Below are 20,768 nucleotides of genomic sequence, written 5' to 3'. Positions count from 1 at the left end.
TAGAAATCCAGGAGGTCTTGGCATGTCGGAGTGTGTTGCGAAGTCCTCTGCCAATTCTGGGGTTGTGTGGGTTGTGTGTGTTTGTGTTATGTGCGTGTGTGCGTGAATGCTTTAGTAACCTGGAGTTGGTGTGGCAGTGTTTTCCCTAGGTTTTTTTCAGTAGTGGTAGCAAGGGTAGGGGGTGCATTGCTACTAGCTTAAGCGCAACGACATGCTTGCTGTTCCCATAGACTTTGATCCAACGACTATCCATTTAAAAGCGCGTCTAGCGTCTTCTAGGCAGAAATATATATTTAATTAACAATACATCATATATATTCCAGTGTTGGCAACAATTTAGCAGCGGTGGGCCACCGTGTGGTGTTGAGGATTATGGAATGAGTGGCTATTTGACTATGTTGGTTAGTAGGGACAGTTCCATCTTGTTGGAGAGGAATCCAAACTGCTGCTGGAGGAAGGAGTCATTCTCTCTACTCCAATGGGTATGATGTGCTAGTTTAGTGTTTGGTGACGCATCTTGATGGTTTAAATCTCTCTCTATCACGCACAGACACACGCACACGCACACGCACACACACACACACCCCTGTGGCGTGACCATCCCAAAGTAAGGCTAAACTTTTATTAGTGTGCCGTAACAAGGTTCCATTTTACGAAGGATAATGAGTGTCCCTGCCGCTGGCCGATTGTTCTGGCTCCGATCATTCTACTTTAGGTTACCTGGTGCTGCATCTGGGAATAATAAAACACTGGGACATGGAAACATCATTTCCCTCTGCACTTCTCCTGTCCCCAGTCCCAGTCCCAGTACCTCTCCGTATCCTATCCCTACCCTTCTGGAGCCACTTCCAATACAGTCTAGTCCACTTTTAATAAATGGAAAGGCTTAGGAGTGTCATCACCAGTGAGTACTACAACTGTATTGCACAATTGCATGAATAATGCTAAACAAAGAGGGGAAAGCCTTGAAGGCCTCGTGTAGGAAATAGAGGCTGAAGCTGGAATGGAACACTGTTGGTAGACTGCTCCAAAAACACAACGGCTGTTTGAGACTTAAAGGCTAGAGTTGTGAATGGGCGGTGTGTGTGTGCGCACACGTGTGTGCATGCTTGGGTGCATTTATGTGTGTTTGTGACTGACTGATGTCCTAGGTAATTCTGTACTGTTCTACGACAGCCTTCTAAGCGGTCTACCAGGTGAGGCCAGAGCATAGCCTTGAGCCATTGATTAGTCCATCAACCAGACCAGACTTTGCAGGCCAGCAGCTGAAGGATTGGATTAACAGATCTCTCTGCTTCTACTTCCAGTCAATCTGCTCTTTATTTCCGTTACTAGCTGGCTTCTTTCATGAGTAGGTCTCCCTTTCAAACCCTTTCTGGAGAATAAGATGCCTAAGAATGTTGAACACCTGTTTAGACCATTCACTGTGTACCAGCACAGTGCATGCGTGTCTGCATTTTTATCATTTATTACAGGCCGAAGTCTGATAATGAGCATGCCAGCGTGTATTTCATCTGAAGAAGTGCACATTTGTTTAGGAAATAGGTGATTTTCTCACACCAGCCTCATAAGAGCATATAGAATTTTGGATAGATTCTAAACTTTGTCTGAAGAATGAAACGTTATTGTTCACAGACAGGCAGTAACTGTAAAATGTCTCCCGTCCTGTAGTTGTCTAGCAGACGGGGCCTCATTAAACAGAGCAGTACCAAGACAAAGAGATTTCCTGATGCGCTCGCTGCTTCTTAAATCATCAGTGGTCTCCGTCTTTCCGTCACAACATGGGGTCTGGGCACTAGACTGGCGTAGTTAGGTTACAGCCGAGAGAGAGAGCTTCATGTACTTAACAGGTTTTCACTCCCACAGAAAGTCTGACGGTGTGTGTGTGTGGGTTTCTGTCTTTGCACTTGCTCTAAGTGCTCACAGGGGCTTGTTAGGGTCTGTCTTTAATGGCCTTAACAAGAGGGGTTAATGGGAAAGCCTCCAGCCCTCAGGTGGAAGGCTAACCCAGATGTTAGCTAGCTCCCCTTCTCTCTCTCTCTCTCTCTCTCTCTCTCTCTCTCTCTCTCTCTCTCTCTCTCTCTCTTTCATTCTTGTTCTTTACCATTCTGGTTTTGTATTCCTTCTGGAATGAGTGAGGGAGACTACATCGTCATATCTCTTCTCTCCTCTACCTTCTCTTCTCTGATCATGCTCCTCTCCTCTCCTCCCAGGCCAGCTGTGGTTGACCGCAGAGGAAGACTTGTCTTAGTAAAAGGCGCCGCTAGTTAAATGAACAGATGAGTGTGGTGTAGTTTGTGGACGGGACAATTACAGACATTATAGACAGACTGGCAGTCGTTAAACCAGCCTGCTCATTAACTGTTTACAGGACAATAAGGTGTTGGCAGGAGAGAACACAGCAAATATACATCTAGTAGTTTGAGGTAAAAGTGAAGTTTGGAAGAGAAAGGTTGTTGTTACTGTCATGAAGGAATTAGAAATGTAATTTTACTGTAGCTCTCAGTAAGTGTCTTTTGTGCACTCTAATCTAGAATGGTGCAGCACATTTTCCATTTTATCTAGAGAAGATGGAGTTAGTTAGCTAACTCTCTCCAACTCTAACTCTCTTTGTAGCTACCTCCTTTACTCTGTGTGGATGTCTGAGAGATAAGTGAGACACTGATGCATGAGGAACAGAGCAGATTGGAGATAATGAGACATGATTGGAGATTATTAGAGATTGTTAGAGCTGGGTGATGGATTGAGGTGCCTGGTAGTGGTGGGAAAGCATGGGAACAGAAGAGGAGTAGAGGACTAGAGGAGGAAAGCAGAGGAGTGCCAAGCAAAGGGACAATAACAGTGAAAACAGAACAGTATCCATCATCGTTAACGGCCTGGTGTCCCCCTCCTCTCTCTCCTTCCATCCCTACCTCAATCCCTCAGTCCCTGGTTCTCGGCAGTGCAGCTCTGTAATCTACTCTCCTGGTCTGTAATTAGGTGTTCACAGTGTGAGAGTAGGAGGAAGGAGGGATGGAGGGAGGGAGAGAGGGATGGAGAGAGGGAGGGAGCCAAGGACTCAGCGTAATAGGTGCCTCCAGGGAACAGCATCTGGTTTGGAGGGATGGGGGGGAAGAGGAGGGGAGAAGGAGGAGGGGAAGGGCAGAGAAGGGTTAGGGTATTTATGATCTCTCAGGATCACTGTGTACGGCTGCTCGTCTTTGTGCCTGTTTTACTATGTATGACACACACAGGTCAGGTCAGGGATCATCAACAGGCGGCCTGCGGGCCAAAACAGTCCCACAATGTTTTTTTCTTGCACCCTCAAAGATCTTTGTAAAAAAATATATAATAAAACAAAGAAATACAGATTTTATTTTAGTTTTGGGTCAAAAAAAGACTGAAATCACCAGGAATTCAGTAAAAAATGTGTTTCATTTAGGAAATCTGATCCCAAGTATTCCCACAAAATTATTTTGAAATAAAAATAAATTTTTGGGCTTAGTTGTGGTCAATTTGCAGTCTACAAATTATTAAAATTATGTTCCGGCCCCCCAAACATCCTCTCAGCCAAAAATCGTCCTGTAGCTGAATCTAGGTGTCTACCCATGCTGTAGGTGACAACTAGCTTGGGAGGTCCCCATCTTTCTCTCCATCTCTCTCTCTCCATCTCTCTCCGTCTTTCTCTCTCTGTCTTTCTCTCTCTAACACCAGGGGCCCCCACGCTCCTTACGAAAATAACATTCCGTCTCCCTATAGGGCTTCGTTCGAAAATAGAAGAACAGGTATTTAGGTGTAAGTGATACCCGATGGCTCTAATGGGTTTAGCAGTGCTACCTACGTACAGCTGTATAGTCTTACAACTATCCTACATTGATGAATGTGCACCACCAAAGAGGAAGGGGCTAGGGGTTGCTCCTGGACTGGACAGGGGCTCAGAGTGCAGGCAGGATGGGGTGAGAGTTCAGGTCAGTTCCATCTCTATGGAGGGTGGAATCAGGTGGAGTAGGGAGGGCAGGTTAGGAGAGGAACGGGGGGGGGGGGGGGGGGGTGTTCTCTTTACCTGCACCATGGGAGGGCCAGGTGTGTGTTTGTGGGGAGGGGAGGAGAGGAAGGGTGCGGTCCTCCCCTACACTGTGGGGGGTAAAGAATGGTAGAGAGGATGAGTGTGTGTGAAATATTTTTTGGGGTAGTGTTCGGGGCGGGTTAGAGGGGTGTGGTTCGTTGCTTGTTTCCGTGCTAATGCTTGACAACCGGATTGGTCTGATACACAAACTCTAACACAGACACACAGAATAACACACACACACACTCACACACACACGCTAATTACACCTCAGTTTGCTAATATGGGGATAGCAGGCATTCACCTGGGATTACGTTCTTTATAAATGTATTTTAGGAGATAAAAGGGATGCTTTAGCTGTGTGTTCATGCATTCATACCTATTATATGTGTTTATATTGGACCGAAGCTGTGTTTTCACTGTGTTTGTTTGGTGTTTTATGCTGAGGGAACTGTTTCTCAGTAGGACATTCGGGGAGATTCTGTGATTATTGGGAGAATTCCTGTGTGTGTGTGTGTGTGTGTGTGTGTGTGTGTGTGCGCACGTGTGCACCCCTGTTAATGGTTGAGGCTGGTCTTGTCGTGTCCTTCTCTCTGCCCTTCCTGATGAATGACCAGTGAAGATGCCAGGGGCCACCTTTTATTTTCCTCTCTCCCTGTCCCCCTCTCTCCACCTCTATCATGGTTCCTGCCCTCCTTGGCCCGGACCACTTGGCCATATATCACATGATGAATAACCTTGTCCGAGACCTGAAGACTTGCATTAGCTGGCTCCCCAAGCTAATTTCTAGACTTTGTTAGCTCAGTGGCCTAACACAGTCCTGTAGCCTGCAGATGATGCAGGTTCAATACCAGTCCCAGACCCCTACCCAAGGTCATACCCCTGGCCTTGTCAGCTGGTTTATAGGTTGTCAATTGTTTTTTACGAGATGTACCGTGTGTGTGTATATAAAGAGGAAACACAGAGTAAATCATTTGAGGCGAGCGGAAGCCAACAGGGGGTCATTTTAAAACCACCCCACCATCTGAAATATTCACTAACACAGAAGACACAGACATCAACAGAGAAAGAGAGAGAGGGAGACACAATGGTAAAGGTAGAAAGACAAAGAGGGAGAGTGAGCGAGAGAAGAAGAGGAAGAGATGAAGAGATGGAGAGAAGAAGAGATGGAGGGAGAAAGAGGTGTTTGTACTAACAATTCTGTGTTGCTCATGAATAATTCAACAGATGGATCGAGGGTTGTAAAATATTCACGTTAAATCGCTGGGACATCAGTCCCCTGTGTGTGTGTCCTCTGATGTTCAGAGCTCCTGATAACTACAGTCCGGATGTCCCAGATACACATCAGGCTAGACCTAACTTCAGTCATTGAGGCCAGGGTATAGGTGTGTCTGTGTTGTGCGTTTGTTGTGTGTGTGGAGTGGGACTGGTCTGGTTATTATGAATTGATACAGCATGAATAAGACATTACAGTGTGGTCTAGATCCGTCATGAGGACACACACAGGGACTTCACTTACGGAGCTGTGTGTGTGTGTGTGTGTGTGTGTGTGTGTGTGTGTGTGTGTGTGTGTCGGTGACGGCTGGCCTTGGCAGGGCCTGATTGAAAGTGACATACAGGAGACGCACACACACACACACAGCCTGGCTTTTGCCTGCGTTTGCGGGACTGGTGGAATGCTGATGTTTGAGCCAGTAATAACAGCCCTGATAGTGGCAGCTCTGTGTGTGTATGTCTCGAGCAGCATATTGAGGAAGGTCCGGATGTATAGCAGATTTCATGCCTTTCTAAATGGGAAATCCAGTACATTTATCATACACTTCATAAACTGATATCTCTCATTTCCCTTTTCTACATGCAGCTCATCAGTCACTCTACGGTATATTGGTGAACATGACGTAGTGTAGGTCTTTTGTCCAGTATATCCAACACTATCACAGCATCATAGTCTAGTAGTAAATCTTCTCTTTGTCGTCTTCAGAAACCTATACTGTATTTCATATAATCTTTGCAAGGCTTCCACAGTATCCCAGTGTAATCCCCTGGCAGTAGCATTATGAGGAAGGCTGTGTATGTGTGTGTGCATGTGTGTGTGTGTGTGTGTGTGTGTGTGTAGCCTGGCTCTGGGTCTTCGGGTGTCACCAGGCAGCACGCCACAGAGTCCTGCCCCAGACACCCCTCCTCTCCCTCGGGTAATGACTCCTAACATCCCCTCTCCCTCCCTGGGTAGCCTACAGGAAGCTGCTCCTCCAGCCCCCAGCTCTGCTCTGTCTGCTACTGTTTGCCAGGGTAAACAAATAAACTGCAGGGCAGATCATGCATGCACGCACACACACACACACACACACACACACACACACACACACACACACACACACACACACACACACACACACACACACACACGCACACTGTCCGTACACACACACAGATACACACACACACTCACAGATTGCCTACAAAAACACAATCTGTCCGTACACACATATGCAAAAACAGCCAGTGGGCTCTCCTTCTCCGTGGCCGACATGAGTAAGACATTTAAGCCTGTTAACCCTCGCAAGGCTGCCCAGAAGGCATCCCTAGCCATGTCGTTAGAGCATGCGCAGACCAGCTGGCTTGTTTACGGACATATTCAATCTCTCCCTATCTGTTGTCCCCACATGCTTCAAGATGTCCACCATTGTTCCTGTAACCAAAAAAGCGAAGGTAACTGAACTAAATGACTAACTCCCCGTAGCACTCACTTCTGTCATCATGAAGTGCTTTGAGAGACTAGTCAAGGATCATGTCACCTCTATCTTACCTGACACCCTAGACCCAGTTCAATTTGCATACCGCCTCAATTGATCCACAGACGATGCAATCGCCATCACACTGCACACTGCCCTATCCAATCTGGACTAGAGGAATACATATGTAAGAATGCTGTTCATTGACTATATTTCAGCATTCAACACCATAGTACCCTCCAAGCTCATCATTAAGTTCGAGGCCCTGGGTCTGAACTAGAGGTCAACCGATTATGATTTTTCAACGCCGATACCGATTATTGGAGGACCAAAAAAGCCGATACCGATTAATCGGCCGATTTTTAAAAATGTATTTGTAATAGTGACAATTACAACAAAACTAAATGAACAATTATTTGAACTTAATATAATACATAAATCAAATCTATTTAGCCTCAAATAAATAATGAAACATGTTCAATTTGGTTAAATAATGCAAAAACAAAGTGTTGGAGAAGAAAGTAAAAGTGCAATATGTGCCATGTAAGAATGCTAACGTTTCAGTTCCTTGCTCAGAACATAAGCTGGTGGTTCCTTTTAACATGAGTCTTCAATATTCCCAGGTAAGAAGTTTTAGGTTGTAGTTATTATAGGAATTATAAGACTATTTCCCTCTATACCATTTGTATTTCATTAACCTTTGACTATTGGATGTTCTTATAGGCACTTTAGTATTGCCAGTGTAACAGTATAGCTTACGTCCCTCTCCTCGCTCCTCCCTGGGCTTGAACCAGCAACACAACGACAACAGCCACCATCGAAGAAGCATTACTCATGCAGAGCAAGGGTAACAACCACCCCAAGGCTCAGAGCAAGTGACGTTTGAAACGCTATTAGCGCGCGCTAACTAGCCAGCCATTTCACTTCGGTTACACCAGCCTCATCTCGGGAGTTGATAGGCTTGAAGTCATAAACAGCACAACGAAGAACTGCTGGCAAAATGCACGAAAGTGCTGTTTGAATGAATGTTTACGCGCCTGCTTCTGCCTACCACTGCTCAGTCAGATACTTAGAGACTCAGTCACATTATACACAACGCAGGACACGCTAGATAATATCTAGTAATATCATCAACTTAACTAGTGATTATGATTGATTGTTTTTTATAAGATAAGTTTAATGCTAGCTAGCAACTAACCTTGGCTTACTGCATTCGCGTAACAGGCAGTCTCCTCGTGGAGTGCAACGGTCGTTATTGCGTCGGACTAGTTAACTGTATGGTTGCAAGATTGGATCCCCCGAGCTGACAAGGTGAAAATCTGTCGTTCTGCCCCTGAACGAGGCAGTTAACCCACCGTTCCTAGGCCGTCATTGAAAATAAGAATGTGTTCTTAACTGACTTGCCTAATTAAATAAAGATTAAATAAAGGTGTAAAAAAAATCGGTGTCCAAAAATATCGATTTCCAGTTGTTATGAAAACTTGAATTCGGCCCTAAATAATCGGCCATTCCGATTAATCGGTCGACCTCTAGTCTGAACCCCGCCCTGTGTAACTGGGTCCTGGACTTCCTGAAGGGCCGTCCCCAGGTGGTGAAGGTAGGAAACAATACCTCCACTTTGCTGATCCTCAACACTGGGCCCCCGCAATGATGTGTGCTTAGCCCCCTCCTGTACTCCCTGTCCAATGACTGTGTGGCCACGCACATCTCCAACTCAATCATCAAGTTTGCAGACGACACAGCAGTAGTAGGCCTGATTACCAACAATGACGAGACGGCCTACACGGAAGAGGTGAGGGCACTGGGAGTGTGGTGCCAGGAAAATAATCTCTCACCCAATGTCAACAAAACAAAGGAGATGATCGTGGACTTCAGGAAACAGCAGAGGAAACACGCCACTATCCACATCGACGGGACCATAGTGGAGAAGGTGGAAATCTTCAAGTTAAACTGAAATGGTTCACCCACACAGACAGTGTGGTGAAGAAGTTGCAACATTTTACCCTCTTTTCTCCCCAATTGTTAGTAATTACTATCTATTCTCATCGCTACAACTCCCGTACGGGCTCGGGAGAGACGAAGGTCGAAAGCCATGCATCCTCCGAAACACAACCCAACCAAGCCAAGCATCACTGCTTCTTAACACAGCGTGCATCCAACCCGGAAGCCAGCCGCACCAATGTGTCGGAGGAAACACTGTGCACCTGGCGACCTTGGTTAGCGTGCACTGCGCCCCGCCCGCAACCGTAGGGCTCTCCAGAGGGTGGTGCGGTCTGCCCAACGCATCACCGATGTCACAGGAAGGCCAAACAGATCATCAAGGACAACAACCACCCAACAACCACCTGTTCACCCTGCTGCTATCATCCAGAAGGCAAGGTCAGTACAGGTGCATCAAAGCTGGGACCGAGACACTGAAAAACAGCTTCTATCACAAGGCCATCAGACTGTTAAATAGCCATCACTAGCACATTAGAGGCTTGAAATCACTGGGCACTTTAATAATGGAACACTAGTTACTTTAATAATTTTTTACATATTTTGCATTACTCATCTCATATGTATATACTGTATTATATCCTATTCTACTGCATCTTAGTCTATGCTGCTCTGACATTGCCCGTCTAAATATTTATATATTTTTAATTCCATTCCTTCACCTTAGATTGTGTGGATTGTTAGATATTACTGCACTGTTGGAGCTAGAAACACAAGCATTTCGCTACACCCGCAATAATATCTTCTATGTACAGTGCCTTGCGAAAGTATTCGGCCCCCTTGAACTTTGCGACCTTTTGCCACATTTCAGGCTTCAAACATAAAGATATAAAACTGTATTTTTTTGTGAAGAATCAACAACAAGTGGGACACAATCATGAAGTGGAACGACATTTATTGGATATTTCAAACTTTTTTAACAAATCAAAAACTGAAAAATTGGGCGTGCAAAATTATTCAGCCCCTTTACTTTCAGTGCAGCAAACTCTCTCCAGAAGTTCAGTGAGGATCTCTGAATGATCCAATGTTGACCTAAATGACTAATGATGATAAATACAATCCAACTGTGTGTAATCAAGTCTCAAGTAGGTCCGAGATACTGTTGTGAAGAAGTTTAAAGCCGGATTTGGATACAAAAAAGATTTCCCAAGCTTTAAACATCCCAAGGAGCACTGTGCAAGCGATAATATTGAAATGGAAGGAGTATCAGACCACTGCAAATCTACCAAGACCTGGCCGTCCCTCTAAACTTTCAGCTCATACAAGGAGAAGACTGATCAGAGATGCAGCCAAGAGGCCCATGATCACTCTGGATGAACTGCAGAGATCTACAGCTGAGGTGGGAGACTCTGTCCATAGGACAACAATCGTATATTGCACAAATCTGGCCTTTATGGAAGAGTGGCAAGAAGAAAGCCATTTCTTAAAGATATCCATAAAAAGTGTCGTTTAAAGTTTGCCACAAGCCACCTGGGAGACACACCAAACATGTGGAAGAAGGTGCTCTGGTCAGATGAAACCAAAATTGAACTCTTTGGCAACAATGCAAAACGTTATGTTTGGCGTAAAAGCAACACAGCTGAACACACCATCCCCACTGTCAAACATGGTGGTGGCAGCATCATGGTTTGGGCCTGCTTTTATTCAGCAGGGACAGGGAAGATGGTTAAAATTGATGGGAAGATGGATGGAGCCAAATACAGGACCATTCTGGAAGAAAACCTGATGGAGTCTGCAAAAGACCTGAGACTGGGACGGAGATTTGTCTTCCAACAAGACAATGATCCAAAACATAAAGCAAAATCTATGAATGGTTAAAAAATAAACATATCCAGGTGTTAGAATGGCCAAGTCAAAGTCCAGACCTGAATCCAATCGAGAATCTGTGGAAAGAACTGAAAACTGCTGTTCACAAATGCTCTCCATCCAACCTCACTGAGCTCGAGCTGTTTTGCAAGGAGGAATGGGAAAAAATGTCAGTCTCTCGATGTGCAAAACTAATAGAGACATACCCCAAGCGACTTACAGCTGTAATCGCAGCAAAAGGTGGCGCTACAAAGTATTAACTTAAGGGGGCTGAATAATTTTGCACGCCCAATTTTTCAGTTTTTGATTTGTTAAAAAAGTTTGAAATATCCAATAAATGTCGTTCCACTTCATGATTGTGTCCCACTTGTTGTTGATTCTTCACAAAAAATACAGTTTTATATCTTTATGTTTGAAGCCTGAAATGTGGCAAAAGGTCGCAAAGTTCAAGGGGGCCAAATACTTTCGCAAGGCACTGTATGAGACAAATCAAATGTGATTTGATTTGATTCACGCTCTCTTCTCAGTCTTTGTTGCAACCTGGGTTCCCAACCTAAATTCCAATGAGGGAAACACAGAGAGAGGGAGAGAGAGGAGCTTATAAAAGCAGCCAGGTCACCCCTGATACAAGTCAGTATTCGACATCCATCCATGCCTGAGGACATCGGGAGTTGACATGGAAACCGACCAACAATGTTACCTTCAAGTAGGTTTGTTGTTTTTGAGATTTTTCTTTCAAGCCTATCCCAAACCTCAACCCTTACCTTAACCATTCGGAGTTAATGCCTAACCTTACGATTTCTGAGTTAATGCCTAAACTTAAACGTAACTTTAAAAATTCGTAGTCAATGCTTAAACTTAACCTTAAACACTTCCAAATTTGACATTTCCAACAACTTCCAAATCTGACGTTTGAGAAACATGGATGAACGTCTAATTCTGAAGTGAGACTGTGATAGCGGATTGTATAAAACACAGTTTAATCTAGTATGTAAGGTGATTAGAGGGACTAGACTGCAGAATGGCTTCAGGCTCAACCAAGCTGTTGAAACAGTTGTTAAAATTCTGACTGCTGTTTAGTGGTCTGAGTCACATAATAAAGGGTCTCATTTAAACATAGTTAGGCAATAGTTGGGTATGAATGAAGGGTATGATGAAGTTTAGTAGAAATCTTCGTAGTTCAGTCATAGTGTGTGTGTGCGCGGCACACAAATGAGTGTGTAATTACAGGTTTGAGGCATATCCCTTTTTTCCTGTAGAGAGAGAATCTCTGTGGAATTCCTTCCTCTCCCCCGGCTGTGTGTGCTTGTGTGTGTGTGTCCTCGGGGCTCTGTCTGTGTGTTTATGTTTGTTTGTTGTTTGCAGCTTCATCTCCTTTTCTTTGTTCTCTACATTCCAGAGGAGTTAAAGTGAGGATGACTCTGGTCTTTCCTTATAGCCCACAGAACAGCTCTGCATGGCTGGATGGATGGCTGAGATGTTGGAGGTCATGGGATGTGATTCACTCCACTGAGTCACAAACCGAGATGTTACCCCTAACCTCACATTTAGGTTCAGCTCCGCCCCATCCACCCTCTTTTTCTAGGAGAGGGTGCAGTAAGTGAACTCTTGTGAGGCTCTCAGGATTTTTCCAGCCAGTTCGGAATAACGACTCTCTTGTTTCAGATCGTAGTTTTCCAGAACGGGAAGCCTTATACTTTTAGTCCAGTTGCCATCGCTCTGCCAACCGAGGTTAAGCGTTTGTTTGTGTCTTTGCTTGTGCTTGGGTGTGTGTGTGTTTCGAAGGCCAAGTTCACACCTCTGTGCCAAGCATGAAGAGTTATAAATGTGTTGTTGTTTTCAGGTAACAGCTAGCCTTCAGGTCTCCATGTGTCTGTCTAACTGTGTGTGTCTGTGTTCGTATTGTTATCACTCGCTATCACACTTCACAGAACTATTGATCTTCTCTTACTGCACACCAAAGCTCCATGTTCCTTCTTCCTTTCTCCCTCTCTCTCTCTCTCTCTCTCTCTCTCTCTCTCTCTCTCTCTCTCTCTCTCTCTCTCTCTCTCTCTCTCTCTCTCACTCACTCACTCACTCACTCACTCACTCACTCACTCACTCACTCACTCACTCACTCACTCACTCACTCACTCACTCACTCACTCACTCACTCACACGCACTGGCAGGCACACACACCCTCTGAGCCCAGCTCATCAGCTCCCAGTATTGGGCCTCTCTGACAGTGTCTCTGACCCCCACTGTGAGGGCAGCATGGAACTCTGATCTCATTATCCTCAATGTGTGTGTGTGTGAGAGAGAGCAAGAGAGAGAGAGAGAAAATGAGTGTGTGTTGTTCTGTGCAGGTGGTCTCTCTCCCTCAGGCTGTGTAAAGTAGTAAAGAATAACACTTGCTGTGTCAGTAGTGCTGTTACATAGAGGAGGAGGGGGGGAGGCAATCATACACATACCTGCCCCACCCAAACAATCCTTACACCCACCCCTGTCCCCCTCCCTCTTGTACACAGATGCGTCTGCTTGAGGTGAAAATAAGCTTAATCAGTGTTTGTGTGTGTGTTTGTGTGAGGAGTCCAGAGGTGACAGGGAGAGAGGGATGGGAAAGGGAAAGATTGGCGAGGCGGAGACATGAAATAAATGGATCTCCTCTGTGAGCTACGAGATGGGACTGACCCTGACAGCATTAACATTGGCTGTATTAACACTTCAAAGCAGCGCTGGTCAGTGGGAGGCCAGGGAGGATGAAACAGAGAAGATGATAAGAGTCTCTCCCATTACCTCCCCCGTCTCCATCCATATTACCTCTATCCTTCTCACCTACCGCCGAAGTTCTGGCTGAAAAAGACTTGACCAGCAGGCCTTAAAGCTTCTGCATGTTCGGTTCCGCTGGCGTCTAGTAGAACTCAGCTCGGCAATCCGAACGAGTGTGTTCGCGTCCTCCGTTAACCTTCGCTTGGATAACGAGTTTTGACCGATTTCTCTTAGTCGCACAATTTTACATCTAATGAAGATGTTTGGTGCAGTATTTCTCAATGAAAACATTGGTACGGAATAGAGTCGTCTATTTATGAATGACAAACACTTTATTTATTTAACTAGGCAAGTCAGTTAAGAACAAATTCTTATTTACAATGACAGCCCACTGGGGAACAGTGGTTTAACTGCTTTGTTCAGGGGCAGAACGACAGATATTTACCTTGTCAGCTCGGGGATTTGATCCAGCAATCTTTCGGTTACTGGCCCAACACAGGTAACCACTAGGCTACCTGCCACTTGAAGAATCCCTACTGTTGACCAATCAACAACGAATGGGCTTAGACTTCAGCTCTGAACCTCGGCTTGCCTCGAGAAAAAAACCCTTGCCGAATACCAAAACTAACAAAATGTTGACTTAAAATTTGCACTAACTGTTCCGAACGGTTTCTGATGGGAAGCATGCAGAGTTATTTACTGAGCACCGTCCTCTATTTCCCCATTTTTCTTCCCCTTGACCACCCCTTCATCTCCCCATTACCTCCCCCTCTTAGCCCTTCTCTCTCCCCTGCCCTGGCCCACTGAGAGTGGCTTACAGGGGACCACTGCTACTGGACCTCAGCCCCAGGCTGTGGTAATGAGGTCTGGGAAAGGAGAGGGAGAGGAGAAAAGGAGAAGATAGGGGGAGAGGAGAGGGAGGCTGCTCCTGGCTATTGGTCTTTCATGTGGAGATTGAGGAGAGGAGAAGAGGGGAGAGGGGGACATTAATAGGAGCCCGCCTCACACTGAGCTATCTGCCTGAAGCCTGCTGGCCATAGAGATAGCAGCCGTTCGTCTTACCCTCCTGTCTTTCAGTTAAACCTTAACTTTTCTTAACTTTTCTCATCATTTACTACTGGGAGTTCTCTGACGCCTTTCCTGTGTGTGTGTGTGTGTGTGTGTGTGTGTGTGTGTGTGTGTGTGTGTGTGTGTGTGTGTGTGTGTGTGTGTGTGTGTGTGTGTGTGTGTGTGTGTGTGTGTATAAAGGTTAGTGTTAGGGATAGGTTAAGGGGTAGGTTTTGGGTTAGGGGTTAGGGAAAATAGGATTTTGATGGAAATATATTTTTACTCTACAAAAAGTCCAGAAAATTCATATATATAAGTTGTGAGTGTGTGCGTGAGTGTGTGCGTGAGTGTGTGCGTACATAGTATATTGCTCTTGTTCCAGTTCCCAGCCCGTCCCACAGCCTTGAGGCCAAATAGCTGCATTGTAATAGTCAGGGGTTATAACTTTCTAACCAAACAGTCCCACTGACAGCCTAAAACCACTGAGCACAGTCAGTCAAACCGAAATCCACTCACTAGGCCTACATATACCAAACATTAACAACATGCACCCCCAACCCCCCCCCACCCATTTTTACCCTCAGAACAGCCTCATTTCGTCAGTGGAATGGACTCTTCAAGGTGTTGAAAGCGTTCCACAGGGATGCTGGCCCATGTTGATTCCAATGCTTCCCACAGTTGTGTCATGTTGGCTGGATGTCCTTTGGGGTGGTGGACCATTCTTGATACACACAGAAAACCCAGCAGCGTTGCAGTTCTTGAAATAAACCAGTACGCCTGGCACCTACTACCATACCCCATTCAAAGACACTTACATTTTTTTGTCTTGTCCATTCAACCTCTGAATGGCACACATACACAATCCAAATGACTCAAAAAAATGTCATCTTTATTTTTCCTGTCTCCTCCCCTTCAGCTACTCTGATTAAAGTGGATTTAACAAATTACATCAATAAGGGATCATAGCTTTCACCTGGATTCACCTGATCAGTCTATGTCATGGAAATGTCTTAATGTTTTGTATACTCAGATGGCCAGTATAGGCCAGATGAAGGTATCAGGGGAGGGCTGGATAATTGTGCAAGGCCAAGCGTTAAGGGATTAAGAAGGTATGTTCACCACTTCCTTCCTTCCGTGCTCTCTGTCTCTTTCCCTCTTCCTCTCTCTCATTCTCTCTCAACCACGTTGTCCTGGCTAAAGCATGTGATCTCTCTCTCCCGTCCCTGTCGTAAATATCCACTGAGGCCTGTGAGAAGATAAGTGTGGAGCAGAGGAAAGCCACAACTCACCATATACATACCATCTGTGTACACATCACGGCCATCATTTAACACAGCACACACACACACACACACACACACACACACACACACACACACACACACACACACACACACACACACACACACACACACACACACAGAGACAGAGTATGAACATGTCTGTTATGCTCTCGTCATTTCTTTCCCATGTAAGGTGAATTCCTGGACCTTGACTGGCCTGCTTCTCTGGTTCCCCTCACTTCTCCACTGGTTATTTAGGTGTGTGTGTGTGTTATTTTTCTCCCAGCTCCACTAGGTCAGAGTATAGCCAGTGGTTGGGGTTTTAGTCAGAGTCAGCGATAGGGGGATACAGTCTATAAAGTCACTGTAGAGAGAAACGGCCATTCATAGAAGACAAAGAGTTTTCACATGAACAAGCTAACAGACTGGTGCACAATCGACCAACATACTTCCTTTACAGTCCTTACCCTCATCCTCATTGTTCATTATCTTCTGTCTGTCTCTCTTAAAGGACGTGTTATTGTGCAACCTTGCTGACAGAGTAGAACTGCAGTGTATTCTTACATTGTAAGAAGAAGACTGTTGTGTGTTGCTATCACAGTATTCAGCTGGTAGAAAAGAGGTGAGAACCCTCTCATATCATTTGACTCTTATACTTCTCTTGTCTCCATTGCATCACTGACAAGTCCAACAATATTCTCCTCTTTATGTTACTATGGAGACGATTTACCTTCCAGCACTTTCTGTGTCTTAACCTTCTTGTTTCTGTGTCTTAATCTTCTTGTTTCTGTGTCTCTATTTAGAAACCTGTAAGATGACGATATTCACTAGCTGTGCTGTCTGAGAGAAAGAGTTCAGTTGTTCTACGGTTGGTTTTCATTGTTCAGTGTTGAGTAAGTTCTCTTGGTCTGTAGCCATCTGAGATTGTTGTTCTCTTTTGAGAGTGACAGGCCAATATTGCCTTTCTAAAGACCTGGCGGGCCTCAACAAAGACTGAGAGGAGCTTAATACATTGACGGTTCAATTAGAGAGACGTCTGATATATGGTACAGAAAAGCATTGAGTTCATTTGCCATTCTATTGTTCTGTTCATTTTCTGTTTTTCATTTACCAACTGTCTCTCTCTGCTTCCGAGTTCTCAGCTCTCAACTGACCTGCCACTTTCACAGTTCAAGTCAAGGAGAGTTTAACATGATAGTAACCAACATATGGCTATAGAAAATACATCATATACATTCAGTATCATAGTTCCTCCAGGGAATGGCTGGGATCTGAAACCCTCTCCCTCGTGTCTTCTCCCCCCGTATGGCTGGTTCAGTCTACCTGCTGTCTGCGGTGTTTAGATCTGTTGTGTTCAGAGTTTAGCCAGACAGACAGCCCAGAGACTAGAGACCAGAGACGTGAATCTCCAGGCTTCTTTTCCCAGAGACCTCTTTGTGACACGGTTAAAGAGATGTCCCAATACTGTTCCCATCACCCCTTCCTTCTTCTCCGTTCCACCCTCTCTCCCCATCCCTAGAGAAAAGCATACCCTTTGCGCAGCGCATGCCGTTTCCACGGAGCCCATTGTTCCCTGGTTGCTAAGCGATGGCTGGGGCCTCATTTGGTCACCGTGGTTACGAGGGGGCCTGGGTATTTAGTCAGGGGTCAGGCCTGACAGAGGTGGCATAATGGGTGTGAGAGAGGGGTGTGTGTGTGTATGTGTGTGTGTGTGTGGGGGGGTGGGGGGGGGGGGATGTGTTTGGTTTGGGGTCAGGTGTGACAGAGACAGGACAATAGAAAGGGGTGTGATCGTTCCCTCCTCTGTCATTTATAAGGCTATTCACTCACCCACTCCCTCTCTTTCACTCACCCACTCCACCTCTTTCCCTCACCCACTCTATCTCTTTCACTCACCCTCCACCCCTCTCTTTCACTCACCCACTCCCTCTCTTTCACTCACCCACTCCCTCTTTCACTCACCCTCCACCCCTCTCTTTCACTCACCCACTCTATCTCTTTCACTCACCCGCCACCCCTCTCTTTCACTCACCCACTCCCTCTCTTTCACTCACCCTCCACCCCTCTCTTTCACTCACCCACTCCCTCTCTTTCACTCACCCACTCCCTCTGTTTCACTCACCCACTCCCTCTCTTTTAGCAGGCAAGGCCAGGAGGCAGGCAGAGGGGATGTCAATCAAGGGGGGTGGAAGAGAGGAGAAAGAAAGAGAGAAAGAAAGGGAGGGTCCTTGTACAATTACGAGAGCAGTTAGTCTCTTTATCTTCGAGTCAGGCTGAACGTTACAGATAGAAATGTCATGAATAGAGTGGCACCATACTTTACATGACGGGTTAGCTCACAACGTCACCAAAATGATGTGCTCACTTCAATGGGGAAGAAGTCTGTGTGTTATTGTGATTCTGGATGGCCAGACAGCAACAACGACACGAAGCAGCTATGTGGGGAATCATAGGTGGCTCGTTTCAGACACTTTTATATTTTTCTTGATACCATGTCTTGGTTTGAGGTGTTTTGACTGATGTCACTTCTATGCTAATATGGCAAAAATTCTCTACCTAGCTAACCAATAACTGTAAGGATGTATTTGAGAAACAACAAGTGCTGATTGTGCAAATGAATTTATGTTTTAAATAAACACTGGAGACGAAATATAGTTTACATGTTGTCAACAATCTTAGCCAAAGCCGCCAATTTTGCTCCATAGTTGCTCACGCATCAGATTTGTTGCTAAACAACCAAAGCGTCTACAAACCTGTATATATTTTTTATTGATTAGAACCTATGGCCCTCTCTCTCCCCTTCTCTCTCTTCTTCCAACCCTTACTCTGTCCCTATTTTGTAATCTCTCCCTCTCTCCCTCTGCTCCGGTCTCACTACGGGAGAGTGTCTTTGTCCCCTCTCTGAATTCCGATCTTCAATCGTCAGGCTGGCTGTGACTGGCCTTGGTTGGAGTACCCTGGAGTGGCTTTCATGCGCACGCGCGTCACGCACGCACGCACACACACACACACACACACACACACACACACACACACACACACACACACACACACACACACACACACACGCACACACACACACACACACACACACGCACGCCACGCACACACACACACACACACACACACATACACACACACGTACGCCACGTACACACACACACACACACATGCCACATACACACACACGCGCGCGCCACGCACGCACGTACATGCACGCACACTCGCGCCACGTACACACACACACACACAGCCACACTATTGTTGCCGATGCACGAGCACTCAGGGAGAGAGAATGAGTGCTAGAGACCAGAAGAAAGAGGGATGTTTTTCTCTCTCTCTACCTTATTCTCTCTCTCTCTCTCTGTCTCTCTGTCTCTATCTCTCTCTCTCTCTATATATATCTATATCCTCTTTCTCTCTCTCTCTCTCTCTCTCTCTCTCTCCCTCTCTCTCTCTCTCTCTCTATCTCTCTCTCCCTGAGTCTCACTCTGATAACTGATAATGTACACCCTGTCCTCAGTCTTTAAAGAGCAGGTATTCTTGATGGGGTCAATGAAAACTGATCTTATAAAGCCATTAGTAGGGCCGGGACGATGCCAGTATTGCAGTACTTGTTAGTATCGTGGCAAGGAAAAAAAACACGAAGCGGATTTATCTTCCTTATGAAAACAGCTCTAATGTTGGAAACAAGCATCATTATGTTGTCATCCAGAGTCACGTATTTATTTCCAAGCTACAGCACACAATATTTGACATTGTTTTTAAAGGACCAAAGAGTTAGATCTGCTTCGCCTAGACATAATGTGGTGAATGTACGTTAAAATGGAATAACTCCGCTGCTGGTATCAGTGGCAGAGAGTGCTGCAGGGTGTGAGAGTGTGAGCCGTACTATTGTCTTATTATGTGGCTGACTAACTGTTTAAGTAGCGACTTTAAAGTGATCATCTGCTGTAAATACTCTACCACTGGGTTGATGTCATCACCACCCTGTTCTCTTAATGATGATTTCAATATGAGAGTGTGTGGTGGAGCTGTGTAATAGTTGCGGTAATGTGTGTGTTAAGGGGTAGTGGGGGTGGATGAGGAGCTGTCACCTCTCTACCAGGAGTTCCATATCTTTGTCTACCATGGAACTAACAAGAGCCTACTTATTTCCTGCTCTCCACCTCTTCTCTCTATCTCTCCGTCTTTTTATTTCTCTCTCTCTCTCTCTCTCTCTCTCTCCCTCTCTCCCTCTTCTCTGTCTCTCTCCCCCTCTTCTCTCTCTCTCCCCCTCCTCTCTCTCTCTCTCTCTCTCTCTCTCTCTCTCTCTCTCTCTCTCTCTCTCTCTCTCTCCCTCTTCTCTGTCTCTCTCCCCCTCTTCTCTCTCTCTCCCCCTCCTCTCTCTCTCTCTCTCTCTCTCTCTCTCTCTCTCTCTCTCCCTCTTCTCTGTCTCTCTCCCCCTCTTATCTCTCTCTCCCCATCCTCTCTCTCTCTCTCTCTCTCTCTCTCTCTCCCCCCATCTCTCTCTCTCCTCTCCTGTGTAATTCAGCTGGATATGTGACAACTATATGACTGTTATAGTTGTTCGTGTAATTAGGGTCTGTATGTGTGTGACTGTGTGTGACTGTTCAGTAATGTGATTAGGTTTGGTGGTTGAATCCAGACGCCTCCGAGAAATCAACAGTAACTTCTCACAACCTAAATTAAAGTAGAAATGACTTATTAGGGATGACTCACTGTGTGTGTATGTTTGTGTTTATCTGGGCATTGCCGACACATTCATGTATAGTTTCCCATAATTCTCCCTCTCCTCCTTTCCCTTAACCCCTCTCTCCCTCCTCAAATGTCTAGACCCTGTGTCATCAGAGGCCCTGTCCATCTGCCTCCCTCTCTCCCCTCCTCTGTCCTCCTCCACATTAACAGACAGTGTATCATGTTCCTGTGTTTGGTCTGTCCTGGGCCACTGTATGTCTCACCTCCTAGCAGCAGCCTAACACCCACAATGGATTTAGCACTCTGTGTGTTCAGAGGAAAGCTATTCCCTGTGGGATCAGTGTGTATGCGTTTGTGTGTGTCTAACCAGTAGTTGGGAAAAAGGTGCAGTGGATTAGCAGTTAAACCAG

General features: G+C 45.6%; 1 protein-coding gene across 8 annotated transcripts in view; it reads left to right on the top strand.

Moving 5' to 3' along the window:
• Positions 1-20,768, top strand: part of LOC110502676 (slit homolog 1 protein) — a 158,198-nt gene that overhangs the window by 25,336 nt on the left and 112,094 nt on the right. The window lies entirely within an intron of this gene.

This window comes from Oncorhynchus mykiss, chromosome 23 (assembly GCF_057628025.1).
Source record: "Oncorhynchus mykiss isolate SJ-2025 chromosome 23, ASM5762802v1, whole genome shotgun sequence".
Lineage (NCBI taxonomy): Eukaryota > Metazoa > Chordata > Actinopteri > Salmoniformes > Salmonidae > Oncorhynchus > Oncorhynchus mykiss.
The sequence above is the reverse complement of the archived record's forward strand: the minus strand, read 5'-3'. Positions and strand labels throughout refer to the sequence as shown.